Source organism: Candoia aspera, chromosome 10 (genome assembly GCF_035149785.1).
Source record: "Candoia aspera isolate rCanAsp1 chromosome 10, rCanAsp1.hap2, whole genome shotgun sequence".
In the NCBI taxonomy this organism is placed as follows: Eukaryota; Metazoa; Chordata; class Lepidosauria; order Squamata; family Boidae; genus Candoia; species Candoia aspera.
The window spans coordinates 2126608-2147370 of NC_086162.1; positions in this window are offsets into that span (position 1 = coordinate 2126608).

The window sequence follows — 20763 nt, forward strand, 5'->3', positions numbered from 1 at the left end:
AATAAAATGAAATGAAATGAAATGACTAGGTGATGCCCCTTCATGTTTCACTTTTTTTCCTTTATTTAAATCTCACAACAAGCTTCAACTTGACATAATTTTTCCTTTGTCAGTGTCAGTTACATCAAGGAAATCAGAAATACAACCAAGTAACCAAGAGTGAGTAATAAACAGCAATTGTCCATAACATACACACACGCATACACACACGTGCGCCCATGCACAAACATACCTATAAAAATAAGAAAATGAAATAAAGCCACAACAGGGATAAAAGTTTCATATCTCAGTTGTGGTGTTATTTTAGGACATAGAAGCTCCCACAATTGTAGCTGCCAATCTTCTGCAGGACAAATTGTTGGAAGTTTCCAATATTTGACATATTCAATTCTTGCCACTTAGAGCACATATATTAATTCAATAAAATTTGTGTGTCAAGTTTTATTAAATGTAACAGGAAAATAACAGGATGGCAAGTAAATGGAAAACTAAAATTCAGTCATTCAGCATCTGACCCCTTAAGCTTGTTTGTCATCAGTTTTCTCCCCAGTCTCATCCTAGATAGGGCAGTAAAGGAGGCAAGGTAGACATGGCAGGGGCAGAGGTGCTGTTCCACTGGATGTTGGCAGACTCTCCCTTCAATGTACGCCATGGGCATGGTCTGGAAGCAGAGCGGTGAAGCCTTCCTCAGTGAAGCACTAGTGATGCTGGCCAGATACTGGGAAAGGCGTCTCTGTTTCTTACAACGGTGACACCAAGCTGAAAACTTTGAAGACTGCAATAGTGTCTCTTAAGTCATCCCATTTGAAAATGTTACCTTGCATGTTTTCAGTGCTGCAAGAACTAAATTCCCATAAAGGTGGCAGGGAATGCAGTTGCAGGATAGGAGACAGGAACATGGTGCCTTGAGTTCCACTTACATAGTGCAAGAAAGAGAGTTCTTGGGGGCTTTCCAAAATCTTGTGGTACCTAAGCAATGCAGGTGCAGGTGAATTCTAACAGAGATGTCCACTCGAAGACAGGCAGAAGATGCATTCATTTTTATTGTCCCATAAGTCCTAGCCAGTTTTAAGCTTTTCCTTAAGTTTTCATTTAAGTTTTAAGCTTTTCCACCTTCAAGATCTTGTTTTATTTCTTTCCATAATTTGTTGCAATTGTTTTGAAATATGGCTTTATTGTATCTTGTCAAGTAAAGTCCTAAATATTTCACTGGACTTTTGTTATCTCACAGATAGTCTCTTTTTTCCCAAAATTTTCTCCCTTGGAAGTTAAGTGTCTTGTTATTACCTTTGTTTTCATTGATTTATATCTGAAAAGGCAGTAACATTTCATCTTGTGTTCCTGAATTTTGATCTTGATTACAGGTAGTCCTCAGTTAATGAGGCAATTGGGTCTGGAATTTCTGTTTCTAAGCACAACATCACATGACTGCACCACTTAGCGCAGCACTTCCAGTTGCCATCATTAAGCAAACCCCATGACTTCATTCAGCAAGATATTGCGTGATCACCATTTGCAACCTCCTGACAGCTTCCCCATTTGACTTTGCTTCTCAGAAGCTGGCAGGGATGGTTGCAAATGGCTATCACTGTAAGTTTGAACAGTTGCTGAGCAAGTGGTCATTAAGCGAGGATCACCTGTATCTGTTTATCTTTTTGGATCTTGTTGGTCAAGACAATAACAAATAGTAAAGGGGAGAGTGGACACCCTTGTTATGTGCCTTTACTAATTGGAAAACTGGTGGAGAGAGTTCCATTCACTACCATCTTTACTGTTTCCTGTTGATACCTGCTCTCCACTCAGATTTTGAATTCTTCTCCCATATTTATTTTTTGAAAGACCTCTAGTGAAAAAGTCCATTCCAAATTGTTAAAGGCTTTTTCCTTATAGAAACATTACTGCTGCCTTCTTTTTCTTAATGTTGATGAATTCTAGTGCATTTATGATAAACCTGCTGTTATATTTCATCTTCCGTTTTGGAAGGTACTGTAACCTGAATGATCACTATGTATAATTGCACACATGGACTTTCTCACACATTCAGCTAATGTAGTAGTGAATATCTTGTAACTGGCGTTCAGAAGAAAAATGGTCTCTAGGACAGAGGTTACTTCAGATGATTTCCTTCTTTGTGTATTAACCATATCGGTGCCTCTTCGTGTCTTTCCTATTGTTTTTGTTGCTTGAATTTCATTCATTGTCTTCAATACTGGTTAGGGCTTTTTTGTAGTTAATTGTTTTATTGTATTATAAGATGCAAATAATATATTATAGAATTCAGATATTAGCTAGGTACAGGGATATTTGTAACATACAAACTAAAAAATTGTTGACAGTATAATAATTTAAATAACATAAAGCTTAAAGATAAGAAAAGAGTTTAAATCAATGTTAACTATAATTCTGAGATGTTAATGAACATAAGGTTGCTTAAATTATACAATTAAAGTTAAATGTGCCATTGATAGATTATTGCAAAATGCATTGAATGATTTTGTAATATAATAAAGATTTCTACATTTAGCTTGATATTTTCTTAATTTCTTCCAATTCTGGGCAAAGTTTATTGTCACAGCCATGAGAATATATCTCAGTAAGCTGTGATATTCCTTGTTGATATATTCTGGAATTATACCCATTAAAAATTGTGATTTCATTTCAAAATTTATTTCCAAAATTCTCTAAATGGTACTATGTATATCTTTCCAATACTTCTGAGGGTTTTTTACATGTCTATCACATGTCCTCTTCAGCAAAGGATCGTTACCTTGTCGTGGTGCTGGAGCTTGAGCACCTCAATGATGCCATGAGCTAAACCGTGAAGGGCCACCCAAGACGGGAAGGTCATGACAGAGAGGTCAGACTAAATGTGATCCCTGGGGAAGGTAATGGCAACCCACCTCAGTATTCTTGCCGTGAAAACTAAATGGATCAGTACAACCAGAGATATGTCGGTATACCATCGGAAGATGAGACCCCCAAGTCGGAAGATGGTCAAAATGCTACTGGGGAGGAACAGAGGATGAGCTCAACTAGCCCCAGATGTGATGACACAGCTAGATCAAAGCCAGTGTCAGGACAGCTAGTGGCCAATGGTGCTGGTGGTGAACGGCGAATCCGATGTTCTAAGGATCAACACACCATTGGAACCTGGAATGTAAGATCTATGAGCCAGGGCAAATTGGATGTGGTTATTGGTGAGATGTCAAGATTAAAGACAGACATTTTGGGCGTCAGTGAACTGAAATGGACTGGAATGTGCCACTTCACATCAGATACCACCAGATCTACTACTGTGGACAAGAGGACCACAGAAGAAATGGAGTAGCCTTCATAATTAATAGTCAAGTGGCTAAAGCAGTGCTTGGATACAACCCAAAAAACGACAGAATGATCTCAATTCGAATTCAGGGCAAGCCATCTAACATCACAGTGATCCAAATATACGCCCCAACCACAAATGCTGAAGAAGCTGAAGTAGAGCAGTTCTATGAGGATCTGCAGCACCTACTGGACAACACGCCTAAAAGAGATGTTATTTTCATCACAGGAGACTGGAATGCTAAGGTGGGCAGTCAAATGACACCTCGAATTACAGGTAAGTATGGCCTGGGAGAACAAAACGAAGCAGGACACAGGCTGATAGAATTTTGCCAAGACAATTCACTCTGCATAACAAACACTCTCTTCCAACAACCTAAGAGACGGCTTTATACATGGACTTCACCAGATGGACAACACCGAAATCAGATTAACTACATCCTTTGCAGCCAAAGGTGGCGGACATCTGTACAGTCGGTAAAAACAAGGCCTGGAGCTGACTGTAGTTCAGATCACGAACTTCTTCTTGCACAATTTAGGATCAGACTAAAGAGATTAGGGAAGACCCACAGATCAGCTAGATATGAGCTCACTAATATTCCTAAGGAATATGCAGTGGAGGTGAAGAATAGATTTAAGGGACTGGACTTAGTAGATAGGGTCCCGGAAGAACTCTGGACAGAAGTTGGCAGCATTGTTCAGGAGGCGGCAACAAAATACATCCCAAAGAAAGAGAAAACCAAGAAGGCAAAATGGCTGTCTGCTGAGACACTAGAAGTAGCCCAAGAAAGAAGGAAAGCAAAAGGCAACAGTGATAGGGGAGATATGCCCAATTAAATGCAAAATTCCAGAGGTTAGCCAGAAGAGATAAGGAATTATTTTTAAACAAGCAATGCGCGGAAGTGGAAGAAGACAATAGAATAGGAAGGACAAGAGACCTCTTCCAGAAAATTAGAAACATCGGAGGTAAATTCCAGGCCAAAATGGGTATGATCAAAAACAAAGATGGCAAGGACCTAACAGAAGCAGAAGAGATCAAGAAAAGGTGGCAAGAATATACAGAAAACCTGTATAGGAAGGATAACAATATCGGGGATAGCTTTGACGGTGTGGTCAGTGAGCTAGAGCCAGACATCCTGAAGAGTGAGGTTGAGTGGGCCTTAAGAAGCATTGCTAATAACAAGGCAACAGGAGACGACGGCATCCCAGCTGAACTGTTCAAAATCTTGCAAGATGATGCTGTCAAGGTAATGCATGCTATATGCCAGCAAATTTGGAAAACACAAGAATGGCCATCAGACTGGAAAAAATCAACTTATATCCCCATACCAAAAAAGGGAAACACTAAAGAATGTTCAAACTATCGAACAGTGGCACTCATTTCACATGCCAGTAAGGTAATGCTCAAGATCCTGCAAGGTAGACTTCAGCAGTTCATGGAGCGAGAATTGCCAGATGTACAAGCTGGGTTTAGAAAAGGCAGAGGAACTAGAGACCAAATTGCCAATATCCGCTGGATAATGGAAAAAGCCAGGGAGTTTCAGAAAAACATCTATTTCTGTTTTATTGACTATTCTAAAGCCTTTGACTGTGTGGACCATAACAAATTGTGGCAAGTTCTTAGTGGTATGGGGATACCAAGTCATCTTGTATGCCTCCTGAAGAATCTGTATAACAACCAAGTAGCAACAGTAAGAACAGACCACGGAACAACAGACTGGTTTAAGATTGGGAAAGGAGTACGGCAGGGCTGTATACTCTCACCCTACCTATTCAACTTGTATGCAGAACACATCATGCGACAAGCTGGCCTTGAGGAATCCAAGGCTGGAGTTAAAATCTCTGGAAGAAACATTAACAATCTCAGATATGCAGATGATACCACTTTGATGGCTGAAAGTGAAGAGGAACTGAGGAGCCTTATGATGAAGGTGAAAGAAGAAAGTGCAAAAGCTGGCTTGCAGCTAAACCTCAAAAAAACCAAGATTATGGCAACCAGCTTGATTGATAACTGGCAAATAGAGGGAGAAAATGTAGAAGCAGTGAAAGACTTTGTATTCCTAGGTGCAAAGATTACTGCAGATGCTGACTGCAGTCAGGAAATCAGAAGACGCTTAATCCTTGGGAGAAGAGCAATGACAAATCTCGATAAAATAGTTAAGAGCAGAGACATCACACTGACAACAAAGGCCCGCATAGTTAAAGCAATGGTGTTCCCTGTAGTAACATATGGCTGCGAGAGCTGGACCATAAGGAAGGCTGAGCGAAGGAAGATCGATGCTTTTGAACTGTGGTGTTGGAGGAAAATTCTGAGAGTGCCTTGGACTGCAAGAAGATCCAACCAGTCCATCCTCCAGGAAATAAAGCCAGACTGCTCACTTGAGGGAATGATATTAAAGGCAAAACTGAAATACTTTGGCCACATAATGAGAAGACAGGACACCCCGGAGAAGATGCTGATGCTAGGGAGAGTGGAAGGCAAAAGGAAGAGGGGCCGACCAAGGGCAAGATGGATGGATGATATTCTAGAGGTGACGGACTCGTCCCTGGGGGAGCTGGGGGCGTTGACGACCGACAGGAAGCTCTGGCGTGGGCTGGTCCATGAAGTCACAAAGAGTCGGAAGTGACTAAACGAATAAACAACAACATCACATGTCCTTAATTTTCTTAATTTAACTTTTGTGTAAAGAGACTTAAGCATAGTCTTGATTAAGTATATATATATATATATTGGATTGATTTTATATTGTATTATTTTATTGACTGTTATTTATTATATGTAAGCTGCCCAGAGTCGTTGTGTACAAGTTGGGCAGCAAAGAAATTCGATAAATAAATAAATAAATAAATAAATAAATAAATAAATAAATAATCAAGCATAGTCTACTATATGCAGTAAATGTTCCTTCTTTTTCATGGAATTTTCAACATTTGTTACTGTATGGTTTATTTATCTTGGAACTTATTGATAGAGTTGTATACATCTATAAAACATTTTGTACCAATTTTCTTTTAGATTATAACTTGAAGTGAATTTTATGAATTTGGTCCATAATTCTTTCCATTGTTGTGTTGTGACTGTTTCTTTAAAGTTTGCATCAATTTTATCATGCAGTTTTTTATTTGTTCTGCTTCTGTGTCAGGAAGGCGTTTGCATATGCACACTAAGAGATGGTGTTGGTTTTGTATGAGCATTTCAAATTCTGTCATTTTTCTTTGCGTCCCTCCCGCATTCTTAAAACCAGATTTTATCCTTATGGCAATTTTTATGTACATCAACCATGATATATACCTTCACTGAGCAATTCTTGCTGTGTCTTTAATCTGTTCATGGAATCTGGATGAATCATATCTCCATATGTAATTACATTTTTCTTACTATAATTATCTCCAAGATGGAAAGCATTTGAAGGAGAGGCTAACAGTGAAATTGTTGGGCTTATTATTTTCCTTATGGAATTCCATGTTTTTATGAAACTTTGTCTGATAATATGTCCTTTTAGATTTTTGTCCTTTTTTCTATCCCTGTAACATAAATATCTATGGAGTCCATTGGGTAGGCCAGTTCCAGTACTGATGTTCTACTATTCAGGAATTTTATCCACTCCATCAACCATGACAGACAACTTGCTTTATGATGCAATCTAAAATTTGGAAGGGTAAGACCACTTCTATCTTTTGAATCTTGTAAATTTTTAAATTTAACTTTAGGTCTTTTCCTTGTTGTTGTTTATTCGTTTAGTCGCTTCCGACTCTTCGTGACTTCATGGACCAGCCCACACCAGAGCTTCCTGTTGGTCGTCGACACCCCCAGCTCCCCCAGGGACAAGTCCGTCACCTCTAGAATATCATCCATCCATCTTGCCTTTGGTTGGCCCCTCTTCCTTTTGCCTTCCACTCTCCCTAGCATCAGCATCTTCTCCAGGGTGTCCTGTCTTCTCATTATGTGGCCAATTTCAGTTTGGCCTTTAATATCAGTCCCTCAAGTGAGCAGTCTGGCTTTATTTCCTGGAGGATGGACTGGTTGGATCTTCTTGCAGTCCAAGGCACTCTCAGAATTTTCCTCCAACACCACAGTTCAAAAGCATCGATCTTCCTTCGCTCAGCCTTCCTTATGGTCCAGCTCTCGCAGCCATATGTTACTACAGGGAACACCATTGCTTTAACTATGCAGACCTTTGTTGTCAGTGTGATGTCTCTGCTCTTAACTATTTTATCGAGATTTGTCATTGCTCTTCTCCCAAGGATTAAACGTCTTCTGATTTCCTGACTGCAGTCAGCATCTGCAGTAATCTTTGCACCTAGGAATACAAAGTCTTTCACTGCTTCTACATTTTCTCCCTCTATTTGCCAGTTATCAATCAAGCTGGTTGCCATAATCTTGGTTTTTTTGAGGTTTAGCTGCAAGCCAGCTTTTGCACTTTCTTCTTTCACCTTCATCATGAGGCTCCTCAGTTCCTCTTCACTTTCAGCCATCAAAGTGGTATCATCTGCATATCTGAGATTGTTAATATTTCTTCCAGAGATTTTAACTCCAGCCTTGGATTCCTCAAGCCCAGCATGTCGCATGATGTGTTCTGTGTACAAGTTGAATAGGTAGGGTGAGAGTATACAGCCCTGCCGTACTCCTTTCCCAATCTTAAACCAGTCCGTTGTTCCGTGGTCTGTTCTTACTGTTGCTACTTGGTCGTTATACAGATTCTTCAGGAGGCAGACAAGATGACTTGGTATCCCCATACCACTAAGAACTTGCCACAATTTGTTATGGTCCACACAGTCAAAGGCTTTAGAATAGTCAATAAAATAGAAATAGATGTTTTTCTGAAACTCCCTGGCTTTTTCCATTATCCAGAAGATATTGGCAATTTGGTCTCTAGTTCCTCTGCCTTTTCTAAAGCCAGCTTGTACATCTGGCAATTCTCGCTCCATGAACTGCTGAAGTCTACCTTGCAGGATCTTGAGCATTACTTTACTGGCATGTGAAATGAGTGCCAGTGTTCGATAGTTTGAACATTCTTTAGTGCTTCCCTTTTTTGGTATGGGGATATAAGTTGATTTTTTCCAATCTGATGGCCATTCTTGTGTTTTCCAAATTTGCTGGCATATAGCATGCATTACCTTGACAGCATCATCTTGCAAGATTTTGAACAGTTCAGCTGGGATGCCATCATCTCCTGCTGCCTTCTTATTAGCAATGCTTCTTAAGGCCCACTCAACCTCACTCTTCAGGATGTCTGGCTCTAGCTCACTGACCACACCGTCAAAGCTATCCCCGATATTGTTATCCTTCCTATACAGGTCTTCTGTATATTCTTGCCACCTTTTCTTGATCTCTTCTTCTTCTGTTAGATCCTTGCCATCTTTGTTCTTGATCATCCCCATTTTGGCCTGGAATTTACCTCCGATGTTTCTAATTTTCTGGAAGAGGTCTCTTGTCCTTCCTATTCTATTGTCTTCTTCCACTTCTGCGCATTGCTTGTTTAAAAATAATTCCTTATCTCTTCTGGCTAACCTCTGGAATTTTGCATTTAATTGGGCATATCTCCCCCTATCACTGCTGCCTTTTGCTTTCCTTCTTTCTTGGGCTACTTCTAGTGTCTCAGCAGACAGCCATTTTGCCTTCTTGGTTTTCTCTTTCTTTGGGATGTATTTTGTTGCTGCCTCCTGAACAATGCTGCCAACTTCTGTCCAGAGTTCTTCCGGGACCCTATCTACTAAGTCCAGTCCCTTAAATCTATTCTTCACCTCCACTGCATATTCCTTAGGAATATTAGTGAGCTCATATCTAGCTGATCTGTGGGTCTTCCCTAATCTCTTTAGTCTGATCCTAAATTGTGCAAGAAGAAGTTCATGATCTGAACTACAGTCAGCTCCAGGTCTTGTTTTTACCAACTGTACAGATGTCCAGTTGTTTCTGGAGCCTTTTCTCTGTTGGTTTTCTGATCTGCCTTTCTGGCCCAGCAATTTCTCTTTAAGTGCCAACTCTTTCCACAGAAATGGCATTTGGTGGCTTTCTTTGTCTTTGAAACACTTTTCTGCTTCTGACCACCATCTTTGCCCTGAGGCTTTGAAAAATAGCTTGCCTCTTGAAGGGTTTGTTTTGCATTTGAATAGAAAGTCTGCCTGCAATGCTCAGATTTCAATAGTTGAATTAAATCTGAGAGAGGCTAGGTAGATTCTCTGTAACTTGCAGCAAAGCTTGAGAAACTTTGAGAGAGAGATCATAATAAAAATCCATCTTGAATTCTATTTTCCAAAATCACATCATTACAAGCAAGCTTGTGCAATAATGTTTGAACTTTGGAAATATGCTCATCAGTACTGGTTACAGCTTTATATTGGATTACTCTCTTACCAAATTAACAACTTGAGAGTCTCCTCCTTCCCCAAAGAGTTTAAACAATTCCTCCATCATTCCTTTTGCAGTTTCTCTGTGCTGGATCTGCAACAACATTGATCCATCCAAGGAACTCATAATTAGTCCTTGCAGTTTCAGGTCACTGGCTGCCCAGTTTGCATAGTTTTCTGAATCTAGACTAGGAGGATCTTCCTTTAAAATATTATACAGATTCAGAATCTTTGCCTGCCTCTCCACCCAAATTCTCCAGGGATAAAACTCTCCTGGTTTGAGTTTAAAAATCACTGGATTGTAAGGAAGTACACTGGCCATCTTTGTCTAAGCAAAAGATTTAAATATCACTTCAAGAAAAAAAAAATCATTTTATACTTAAGGCTATTTCTTTTGTGTAAGATAACCCCTCAGTAGCTGGACTGAGTATTCTCTCAAAAACAACAATGCTTGTGCTGTGGCTGTGTGAAAGAAAGGGGCAGAATCCTTCATCAAGGCACAAGCACATGGCCCTGATGAATAGAGAGCAGAGCAGCATGCTTGCTTCTCCCTGGGTGGAAGAAGGAAGGAAAAAGAGAGAAAGAGGGAGTGGGAGTGGCAACAAACAGCTTCCTCAGAGTTGCATTGTGGGACAACTCAATTTACATGCTAATTCACATGCTAATGAGGCATGCTGGATTTGCCAGGACTTCCAACAGTCACCAGGAAGAGAATGTGAATTTACTCTCTATAGTGCCTGTGGGCCAGACAAGAAGCAATGGTCAGAAGCTTTACAGACTCAAAAGAAGGAAGAATTTCCTGACTGTCAGAGCCATTAAACAGTGGAACAGTCTGACTCCTGGAATCATGGAGACTTGATCCCTGGAGTTTTCAAGCCATTTGTTTCAGATGGTTTGAAGATTCCATCCCCAGCAGGTGGTTTAACTAGAAGACCTCTAAGATTCCTTCCAACCCTAGGATTCTACTAATTAGACCATTCAGCCAAGAACAGCCAAGGAATGCTACAGATTGCCAGTTTCACAAATGTGAGTAATGGACATATTTCTCCAGCTGAGATTACTTTTTTCCCACCAACATTTTGAAAATCCCACTTCTTCATGCCTGGAAATTACTGTGTCTCCCTTTTTTTGCTGAGCTCATCATCCTGAAGGCTCAGCAGATCTTCAAAGGCACCCATCTTGGAAGCTGTGCCCTGCATCAAAGTGCTACTTCTTTTTGAAGCACCCAGTTAGAAGACCTGTGCCTGGACAGAGCCCATTCAAATCAGATCAGATGGATCACTTGGACTCAGGGTAGGAACTCAGGACAGAGGTGCCAGTGACAAAATGGTAGAAGAAGAGAGAAGAAGAAACTTTTGATGGAAGCTTTTATAAGCTGCCAAAAATGGCCACAGTGATGAAAGAAAGACTTTAGCTGCACTGAAAGAAATACAGAAAGGAGTTGTGCTGGTTTCAAAGCAGTTGGTGAGAAGAGATGAAAGAAATCAATCCCATGGGAGCATTTTGGCAACACCCAACAACAGGGAGGGGCTCAACTGCCAGGAGGCCTTGCTTGTGCTAGCTACCTCGCTAAGAAAGGGGGCGATGCTCTGTGTCTCATTACTTTGGCCATTTATGAATTGAAAGGTAACTATAATCTGGACCAGGAATTACAAGGAGCCTCTGGAAGAGTTTCATGGCCTCCTACTTCATGAAGTACCAAAGAGACAGACTGGGTGGACAGTCTGGCACGAAACCAAATGCCTGTTGATCAAGGCAGAGAGGTCCCACCCTTGGCCTGTTTTGTGGAGTGCCACAGGGTTCCGTACTTTCTCCACTCCTATTTAACATCTACGTGAAGCCACTTGATGAGCTTATCCGATGGCACAGGGTAAGATATCATCAGTATGCTGATAATATTCAGTTTTACATCTCCACCCCAGGCCAATTAAGTGATGCTATGGAGGTCTTGTCTCAGTGTTTGAAGGCTCTGGGGGTTTGGATGGGGAACAAAAAGCTTCAGCTCAACCCAAGCAAGACAGAGGCTTTGGGTGTTGGGCCCCCTGATCCTTGGGACTTTCCATCTCTTGTTCTGGGTGGAGTTGCACTACCCCAAACAGAATTTGTGCACAATTTGGGGGTCCTTCCGGACTCACAGTTTCTGTTTGAGGAACGGATGGCAGCAGTGGCCAGGTTAGATAAAGTGGGCACACTTTAGGTTCCTTCCCTTAAATATTGCCATCTAGTGGGACCTAGGAAGTGTGCCTTTTCTATAGTAGCCTCTATCCTGTGAAACACCCAGCAATCTGGCAGGCCTCCACCACTTCAGCTTTCTGGAATGCCATAAACAGCTGGCTCTTCCCCCAGGGAGTGGGATAGAGAGAGATGGAAGCCTGTGGATGGTTTGTTGGGGACATCCAGAAATATGGCTGAGGCACCAAGTTTTTGTTTGTGAGCCACTCTGTCCTGACAAGCAGGAACCACACCAAGACGAGGAATAGGTCTCTAGTGTATTATTACTGCTACATTAGACAGAAAATCCTAACAAACTGAAGAAGCGTGGGAAAAACCCATACAGATAAACCCCAAAAGTCAAGGCGGGTCTGTTCTGTGTCTCTTTGAATGGCTGCTCAAATTCTCACTACTACGCATGCGTTTTCCCCCCTGGATAGGGGCCCCCTCCTGCTCACCATCAGTGCTCATGACACACTGTGAATTATGCTCTAAGATGGGTGGCCATACATACAGCTCTAATAAATAACCCAAAAAAAACCAGTGTTCTATATAAAAAGCTTTATTTCAGAAGAGGCAATTCACATGTTTGGACATTGACTTGGTGAAGTAAATTGTTTTCCTTATTGTGAACCTCCCCTTGGTTGTCTTTCCCAAACTGCTGTTGGAGGAAACAAAGGGTTAGCTGACAAGGTGGGACCACTGGCAATCCTGCTCATTGGCTAACATCCACATATGGCCAATGGCGAAAACTGCAATCCAGCTGACACTAACTCAGATGGGTCACTCTCATAGCCAATCACTGGATGACTTGGCTGAATCATACTTTAAAGAGCCCCTGGATCATGTAATCTAAAAGATGTACCCGGGATGGAGGAGACTGTGTGGCTCACCTGAGTAATTCAGCAGTTCCTCAGCATACTTGATCTTCCCATTAGATGGAGATCCCATGACACTTACTTCCATGTCCTGTACTATCCCTGCCTCAAATGTTATAATGGTTTCAGATCCTATCCCAGATCTGATCTTGTCCACCCATCTTGAGGTATGGACAACAATTATACTGATGGACCCCAGCTGGGTCAAACCGGGTACATTGTCTCTAAGGCTGCACAGAGACCAAATGTTGCATATATTGATAGATGGAGGTGATATTCTATCCAACAGACCAGAGTCCAGACAGAAGAAGAGAAGACCGCTTGATGCTTCAAGCCATTGCTCTAATACTCAGATGGTAAGGTACTTTTCTGTCTTTCTGTCACAGAAATTCTGTCACAGAAAAGCTTGATTTGCATATAACTGCCAGAGAATTCAGATAAATGCAAAAAGTGTTTGTAAAATGAAGTGCTGAAAGCAGTGATGTGGCATCATGAGGCAAGCCCCACCCCTTTCCTATGTGTATGACACTATTGCATGCATGCTTCAAAGGAGTGGGCTTGAAAGCAGCAAGATCCTGTGGAGGCCACTTCTGCATGGGCTGCTTTGTTCTGAGCTTGAAACAAAGCCTTTAGCCAGTGGCTTCTGATAAAAAAAGTGTCTTTGTGGCTCTCATCCCACCTTTGATTAGAGTGATTGGATTCAATTCCCAATAGCCCTTCCAACAAATGTTGGCAAGTGAACAGATAAAACCACTCATGCCATATACTCAGACAGGAGGAGAAACACATCCTGTCTTTCAGACACCAGGGCCCCTCTCTTCTCCATCCTGACACCCATGCTGCCTGGCATTATGAGAATTGGCCCAATACATCTAGAAGGCTGCAGGTCCGGGGCGGTGGATTTGCACTGACTAGCAATAACTCTCCAAAGTCACAAGCAGAGTTAATGTAAAAATTTTTGGACTTGATTCAAAAAGCTCTGGCTTTTCCAGAAGAGAGCAATTTCCACATTGATAATAAAATTTATTCAAAGAAAACAGTCACAAACTTAATGCCATCCTACAAGTCAATGGTGCAGTCAGATTTGGAATGCCTGTTATACCTTGTTTTTAAACCTGCATATCTATTATCTATCTATCTATCTATCTATCTATCTATCTATCTATATCTATCTATCTATCTATCTATCTATCTATCTATCTATCTATCTATCATCTATCTATTTATTTATCTATCTATCATCTGTCTATCATCATCTGTCATCTACTATAGCTATCTCAAGACTGAAAAAGTACAGAAAAGAGCTGGTTTAGTTCCTCTGAGCGGGAAGTGGAAATTGCTAGGGCTTTTTAGCTTGGAAAAAGGAGCACCAGAAGAGAGTATAAAATGATGCAGGTGGGATCATTTAAGAGGCCACACAGCGGGAGAATAAAGGAAAGGAGGTATGTTACAGTATGTAGTAAGAACAGCTAATTTGGACAGTTTTAAAGGAAGATTTATGAAATAAAAAGTAAATAGTCATGAGAAGAAAACTATCTCAGTATCAGAGGGAGAAGTCTTTATAACCATCCATAGCTGGGAACTGCTTTAATTTACATATATTCACTGTGGAATTTTTAACTGCTATAGAAGTTTTTGTTGATTGTTTTGTAAAACTGCCATGAGTCTATATTGATTTGGCACTATACAACTGGAATAAACAAATAAACCAATAAAATAACTTGGAAATAAAGTGTTCTGTGTGCATGTGAGTGTTTCTGGGTATGGGGATCTGACCTGAGCAAGGATTAATGAAGTAAGCCTGATAACTATACCATGAAATCAGTTTATTTACCAGAAATACATTAGGGAGATAGGCAAAGCCAAACCCTAGCTCAGTACATCCTACCAGGGGAGAGCACACACTTAGCTCATATGCGCCTGGGAAGAAGAGCAAAAGGAAGCACCCTTTGGTTAGCAGTGTCATAGAACAGGCAAAGTGACAAACAAAGGGGGGACAGAGAAAATCCTTAACTCTCCATCTACACCCCCCTGTGGTCAGTAGATCCTTAGGCGTGGTGAGAGTCAGTGTGATCCAGTGGGGAAGGTGCTGGATGAGGAGTGGGGAGACCCAGGTTTTGGCCCACCCTCAGCTACAGAAGCTCCCTGGCCAGTCACTCCCAGCCCAACCTACCCTTTGGGATTTGTTGCTGTAGAGAAAATTAGGAGTCAGGAGCACTGCATATGCTGTTTTGACTGCCTAAACAAAAAGAGGTGGGACATACAATAAATGGAGTGCTGAAGAGCCAGTGCCATTGGATTTGGACCTCCAAGAGTAAGAAGATCCACAAGGGTTTTATTGCCTTTCCATTCAGCTTGTGGAGAAAAGGGGGCTTGAGTAAGATTCTGCAAGGCTCTTGTTTCTTCTGTAGGTCCATTTTTTTGAAAAAGTGACCAGGAGATGGGGTGGATAAGCTCTTCAAGGTTTAGCCTGCAGCTAAGTGACTTCATTATTGTCAAGCAATCTGGGGAAATGTTTTCACTAGGAAACATTGCCACTTCAGCCCAACACCAAGCGTGACTTTAACATATCTGCCCATCAGCAGAAAAAGCCAGGATAAAATGGGAATAAGAAGAAAAAGAAGCTTCTGAGTAAACTCTAATGAAAAAGGGGATTTCATAGAGCAAATTGAGGATAGAAGATGGGATGAGAGAATATCATACACAGCTCAATTTTAGCAGCAAGGTAACCTGGGAACTGGCCCCGAGGAGGTATATTTTCTGCAGATGAGGTATTGATGCAGCAAGTAAAGGACAAAAGTCTGTAGGTTGAGTCATGGCAACTGGATTTCTTTCGTTTTGGTAGAAACGTTTTGCTGCTTGTCCAAGCAGCTTCTTCAGTCTGGGCAAAGGTTGGTGACGGGACCCCATATAGGTCTTCCAGGGTGGCTGCATTGTCCCTACACCTGAATGGCTGTTAATTGTGCCATGGAGGTGTGGATTGTCTTTGGGATGTCTTACTCCTAAATCCCTTGCTCATCCCCAAGTGGATCGTTAAAAGTGGCCTTCCTGGTGAACTTATGAAGTGGTCTTAAACTTCCTGGGGACTGTTGAAAGAGCAGCATGAAAAATGGGGGACAAGTTGTGTCTGAGGCCTCTGCCTCTATTGAGGGAAGGATTTTCCACTTCGGCATGAATGGATTCCTTAATCCCTCTCTCAAACCACCTATCTTCTCTGTCCAAAATGTTCATTTGGGTTAGGAGGCCACTCTTGTAAAAGTGGGTAACAGTGGGGTTGGGGTATAAGAAATGAAGTAACAATGATCCACTTGCAAAATTGATTGGTGGCCTATAAATGAGATGGATCTCTCTCCAAAATTTGCTTTGAGAAGAAAATAGTAGATAATGTAGTTTGGAATACTGTCAGTTCATAGAGAAATTATTAAATTATTAAAAATTGAAAAATGGTTAGCATTTTCAGAATCTATCAAGAAAATGACAGATTTATGTTTAAAATAGCTGGAATGTGGATTTTGTTCCTGGAGACTGTAAAGAGAGAAGGTCTGGGAGAGACAGAGAGAAGGAAGGAGGAAGGCAAACAATGGCTCAACCTCACTGGTGCAGCTGTGTGGAAAGGCTTCCTTGGAAAGGGGTATTTTGAGGAAGGCCTTGAAGAAGAGGGGTGTGTGTGTATCTGGGGGTAGAGAAGCAATGTCCAGCCAGAAGGGGAAGCTGGAAGGAGGGGTCTTAGCCATTTATAAACCCATCTCTTTCCTATGTCTACTGCCATTAGCAGGCTAGAAGCAGGCATCCCTTCCAGGCCAGTGTATGAGCAGTTGATCCTCTCAGAAATGTCCTTGAAGATTCTTTCCAAGATCACCCATCATTGCAAGGATTAAGGGAAACACAGCTCTGGAAGTATTGATTTAGAAATTCCCAATGTCCAAAATGAAGACAAGAAGCTGTGCTGTCAGATGGATGAAGGCAGTGGCAGTCTCTTTGATGGATGACATGCTACAAGGGCTTCAGTGACAAAAGTATCTGAAATTATTGCAGAAGGAAAAACAAAGGCTTCAAAGCATTATCCCATTTTACTCATTTCACAAGTCTGTTGCACCTTCTTTATCACTCTGCATAAAATTTGTCGGCCATGGGGACCTCCCTTTAAGTTGAAATTGGAGAAGTGAAGGTCAAAAGCAGAGAGAAAATATGGAAGAGGAGCAGAGTGAGAGGGTGGGGCAAGAGCGTGAGCTGGAGTTATGTCAGCAGCCTGTACCTTACAGGCTACTCTGCCAGGTGGAGGTCTTCTGTAATGGTATGTGGGAATGACCTTGGGAGACAGGAGGAAGAGCCACAGCCTAGACAATGGTCTGATAAATGAAATCTGAGATGGAAGGAGGGGTGGGGGTGGAGAAAGCATCTCAGAAGAGACCCTCCCTAGTTTTCAGTTGAGTAAAAGTAAGGGACAGGAGGGGTACTTTCAGATTTGCAAGATTCTATTAATATAACCTTACAATAAAGATATAGTACTCATGGTTGTGCTTCTTGTCTGGACTACCTCAAAGGGCTAATACCTTCTCATCTGCCCCTTCTCCAATAGCAGAATATTTAGGGATCAGGGATTGTCTCAGTGTAAGCCTTGCCTTCTCCCAGCTAAACCTGCTGCTTTGCCTAGGTTTCTACCCATGCAAGGTCTCTCTAGGCATTTGGTTTTATTCTGCCCTCTCTCAAAATAGGTGAGGGTGGTTCTGTTGGAAGTTCAAAGGTTCTCTTTTTCTCTCTGAGCATGAGTGGTCCTGAGAGCAGGAATCTGACCTAAGCAAGGATTAGTGAAGCAGATTTTATAACAGAATGGAGATTTGTTTACAGGAATCAAATTATATGTAGACAAAGCCTAGCTTCTTCTAACTACATCCTACCAGGAGGAGTCTAAGAACACGTGCTCTGTGCATGTGTGCCTGGGAAGAAAGAAGGAGTTAGCAGTCTCTTAGACAAAGAGCAGGCAGAGGGGTAGGCAAAGTGGGGACAGAAAGTAAACAGTAAATCTACACTCTGCTGCCTGTTTGTGATGAGTAGGGCATGAGGTCCCGAGAGTCAGTGCTACTGGATTTGGACCTCTGACAGGTCCCCTCCTTTTTCTCACAAAAATTCTGATATGAGGTAGGCTGAAGTAATGTCTAGTCCAAGGCCTACTGCCATGTGACAGAGATTCCTAATAGCTGCAGTTCCTGTTGGGGGATGGTGCAGGACTATGTGGCACTCATTCTCTCTCTCTTTGTTCAGTGCAGGCATCCAAGTTCAAGCATCCTAGACAGATAGTCTTCAGCCTTTGCTCAGACATGCCCAGCATCCAACACCACTCTGTCCTCATGAGAAACCTATACACAGGACAAGAAGCCAGAGTCCAGACAGAACATGGCAAAACAGACTGACTCCATGTCAGCAAAGGAGTGAGACAAGGTATTTTTTCTCCCTATTTATTTAATTTATATGCTGAAAATGTATCAATGGAGGCTGGATTGGAAGAAGAGCATGCTTTTAAAACTGGAGGAAGAAGCATCAATAACCTGCACTGTGATGACACTAGTCAGCTGAAAATGCAAATAAACTGGCAGCTCTAGTAATGAAAGTCAGGAACAGTGAAAAAATGGAGCTAAGATTAAAAATAAAGAAGACTCAAGTCATGGCAAGATATGGCAACCAGCTTTCGAATTGACAATTAAAATATTAAAGTGGCAGATAGCTTTTGCTTTTTAGGATTAACTGTCAACACTAGAGGAACCTGCAGACAAGAAACATGCTGTAGACTAGTACTTGGTAGAATAGTGATGAAAGTCTTGGGAAAGAGATTCAGATGCTGGGATGAGTCTATACCTACAAAGATCAAAATCATGCAGATAATAGTTTTCCCTGTGACCCTCCATGGAAGTGCAAGTTGAAGAAAGAGAATGGGAAAAAGTATTGACACTTCTGAACATTGGTGTTGGAGAAGACTCCTGAGAATACCATGGATAGCCAGGAAAACAAACAAATAGATCATCAAATAAATCAACCCAGGGTTCTCATTCAAGATACAAATAATCCTCTTCTTCTTCTTCTTCTTCTTCTTCTTCTTCTTCTTCTTCTTCTTCTTCTTCTTCTTCTTCTTCTTCTTCTTCTTCTTCCTCCTCCTCCTCCTCCTCCTCCTCCTCCTCCTCCTCCTCTTTCTCCATCTCCTTCTTCCTAGCATTTTCCTGCTATCGCAGGGTCTGCTTTTCGGATCCTGAAACACTACTTTGACCAATCGTTCGCATCCTCAGGGTGCAGACTCTCAATTTGCATGTCTTTATTGATGGTGTCTTGCCATCTCTGTTTTGGTTGTCCACGTGGCTGCCGGCCATCGATTTTAAGATGGTAAACTATTTGGGTGACAGTGGAAGGTTCCACTCTAAGGACATGTCCATACCAATGAATCATTCAAGATACAAATAACCAGACTTAAATTATTGTACTTTGGACACTTCTAAGATCCTTTCCTCACATTCTTTATGACACTTCATCCCCCATTGTCTAGATAAGATATCAAGATTACTTTGAATTTCATTTCTGTATTATAGAATATTAGCTATCCTGCCAGTTTTGTATCATCTGAAATTTGATACATATTACTTCCACTTCTTCATCCATATCAATAACGAAAATGTGGCACTGCTCTTGAATATGATTTTTGTGCCAGCTATGTTATTTAATTGTCATGCAATCCTGCTCATATTTAACCAGCTTGCTTAACAAATTGTTATGAGATACTTTGTGAAATGCTTTGCTAAAATAAAGGTAGATTACATCTAGGGCATACCCACACTGTACTAAAAATGTACCTGATACAAAAAATGAAATAAGTTTAGTCAGACAAGATTTGCTCCTGATAAATCCATTTTGATTTCTGTTATACCAAGAGGACATAGAAACTTCTTCAGATAATGGAGGATATGGCACCTCTCTTTTAAAAAAAGAATCTGCTTAGCAACTCCTAAAGTCAGTTTGTCATCACTTTATCCTGTACTCAACTTTTTAAATCTCATGCTCTTTCTGCCCCCTTTATTTGGAAATTTGAAAGGAACTGTTAAGATAAATGATTAGAACCTTTCAAAGGATCTAATCATTTTTTTTCACCCACTGTTTCTTGGAGAAAGAATTATCCGAAACAAATTTTGCTAGAGTATTTGAAGCTTGCCTCCTCCGATCTGGCCCCTAGATATTCCTGTCCTTGCAGGCAGATGACAAACACCTCGTTTGATTTCTTTCAATGCTCCTACCATTGGGCCATCTTGGACTGGGCCAGAGGGTTTGATGCTCCTTGCCAGATCTTGGAATTTGGCTTTCTATTCAGACAGGGAGGGATGCCTGTTCATCTAATATAAATGCATGAGGATTCCAGTTAGGCCCTGTGTGCAACTGTGAATAACTGACAGGCAGGCTTTAGCTGAAATGCACTTTGTTTCAATGACCTGTCTTGAAAGGAAAACAATTGTACCTGTCACATCACCTGTGATAACCTTCAGTGGCAAGAATGTTCCTTTTTTTGTCAGGGTGATAAAGCTGCTGTTGATATGTAATATACTGAGCCTGTCAAAAGCTGTTCAGATTGTCTCTCCATTTGCTAATTAATTTTATCAGCCTCATCATCTTTTCGCTCAAGCCCAGGCAATCCTAAGCAGCAAAGAATTGATTTTTTTCTTGGCTGAGAAGGGGTAGAAAGGTGGATTTGTGTTCAGTGAGCAGCAGAATGGCTGTGGTCTGCATGAAATATTGAGCCAAGTGGAGACTTCTGCTCTAATAGCAGAAAGAGATATTTCGGTCACTGGCCTCCTTCTCCCACCTGTCACTCACTGGCCTCTATTCCCTTCCACCACTACCAGCCTTGGTGGGGAGGAGGAGCAAGAGCTTCCTGGAGATTTCTTGGATAGCAGTCTTTGACATGGTAGAAGCAAGACAGAAAGGTATGGAAAGGTATCGTGAATGGAAGGTGTTCAGGGAGACTAAGTTT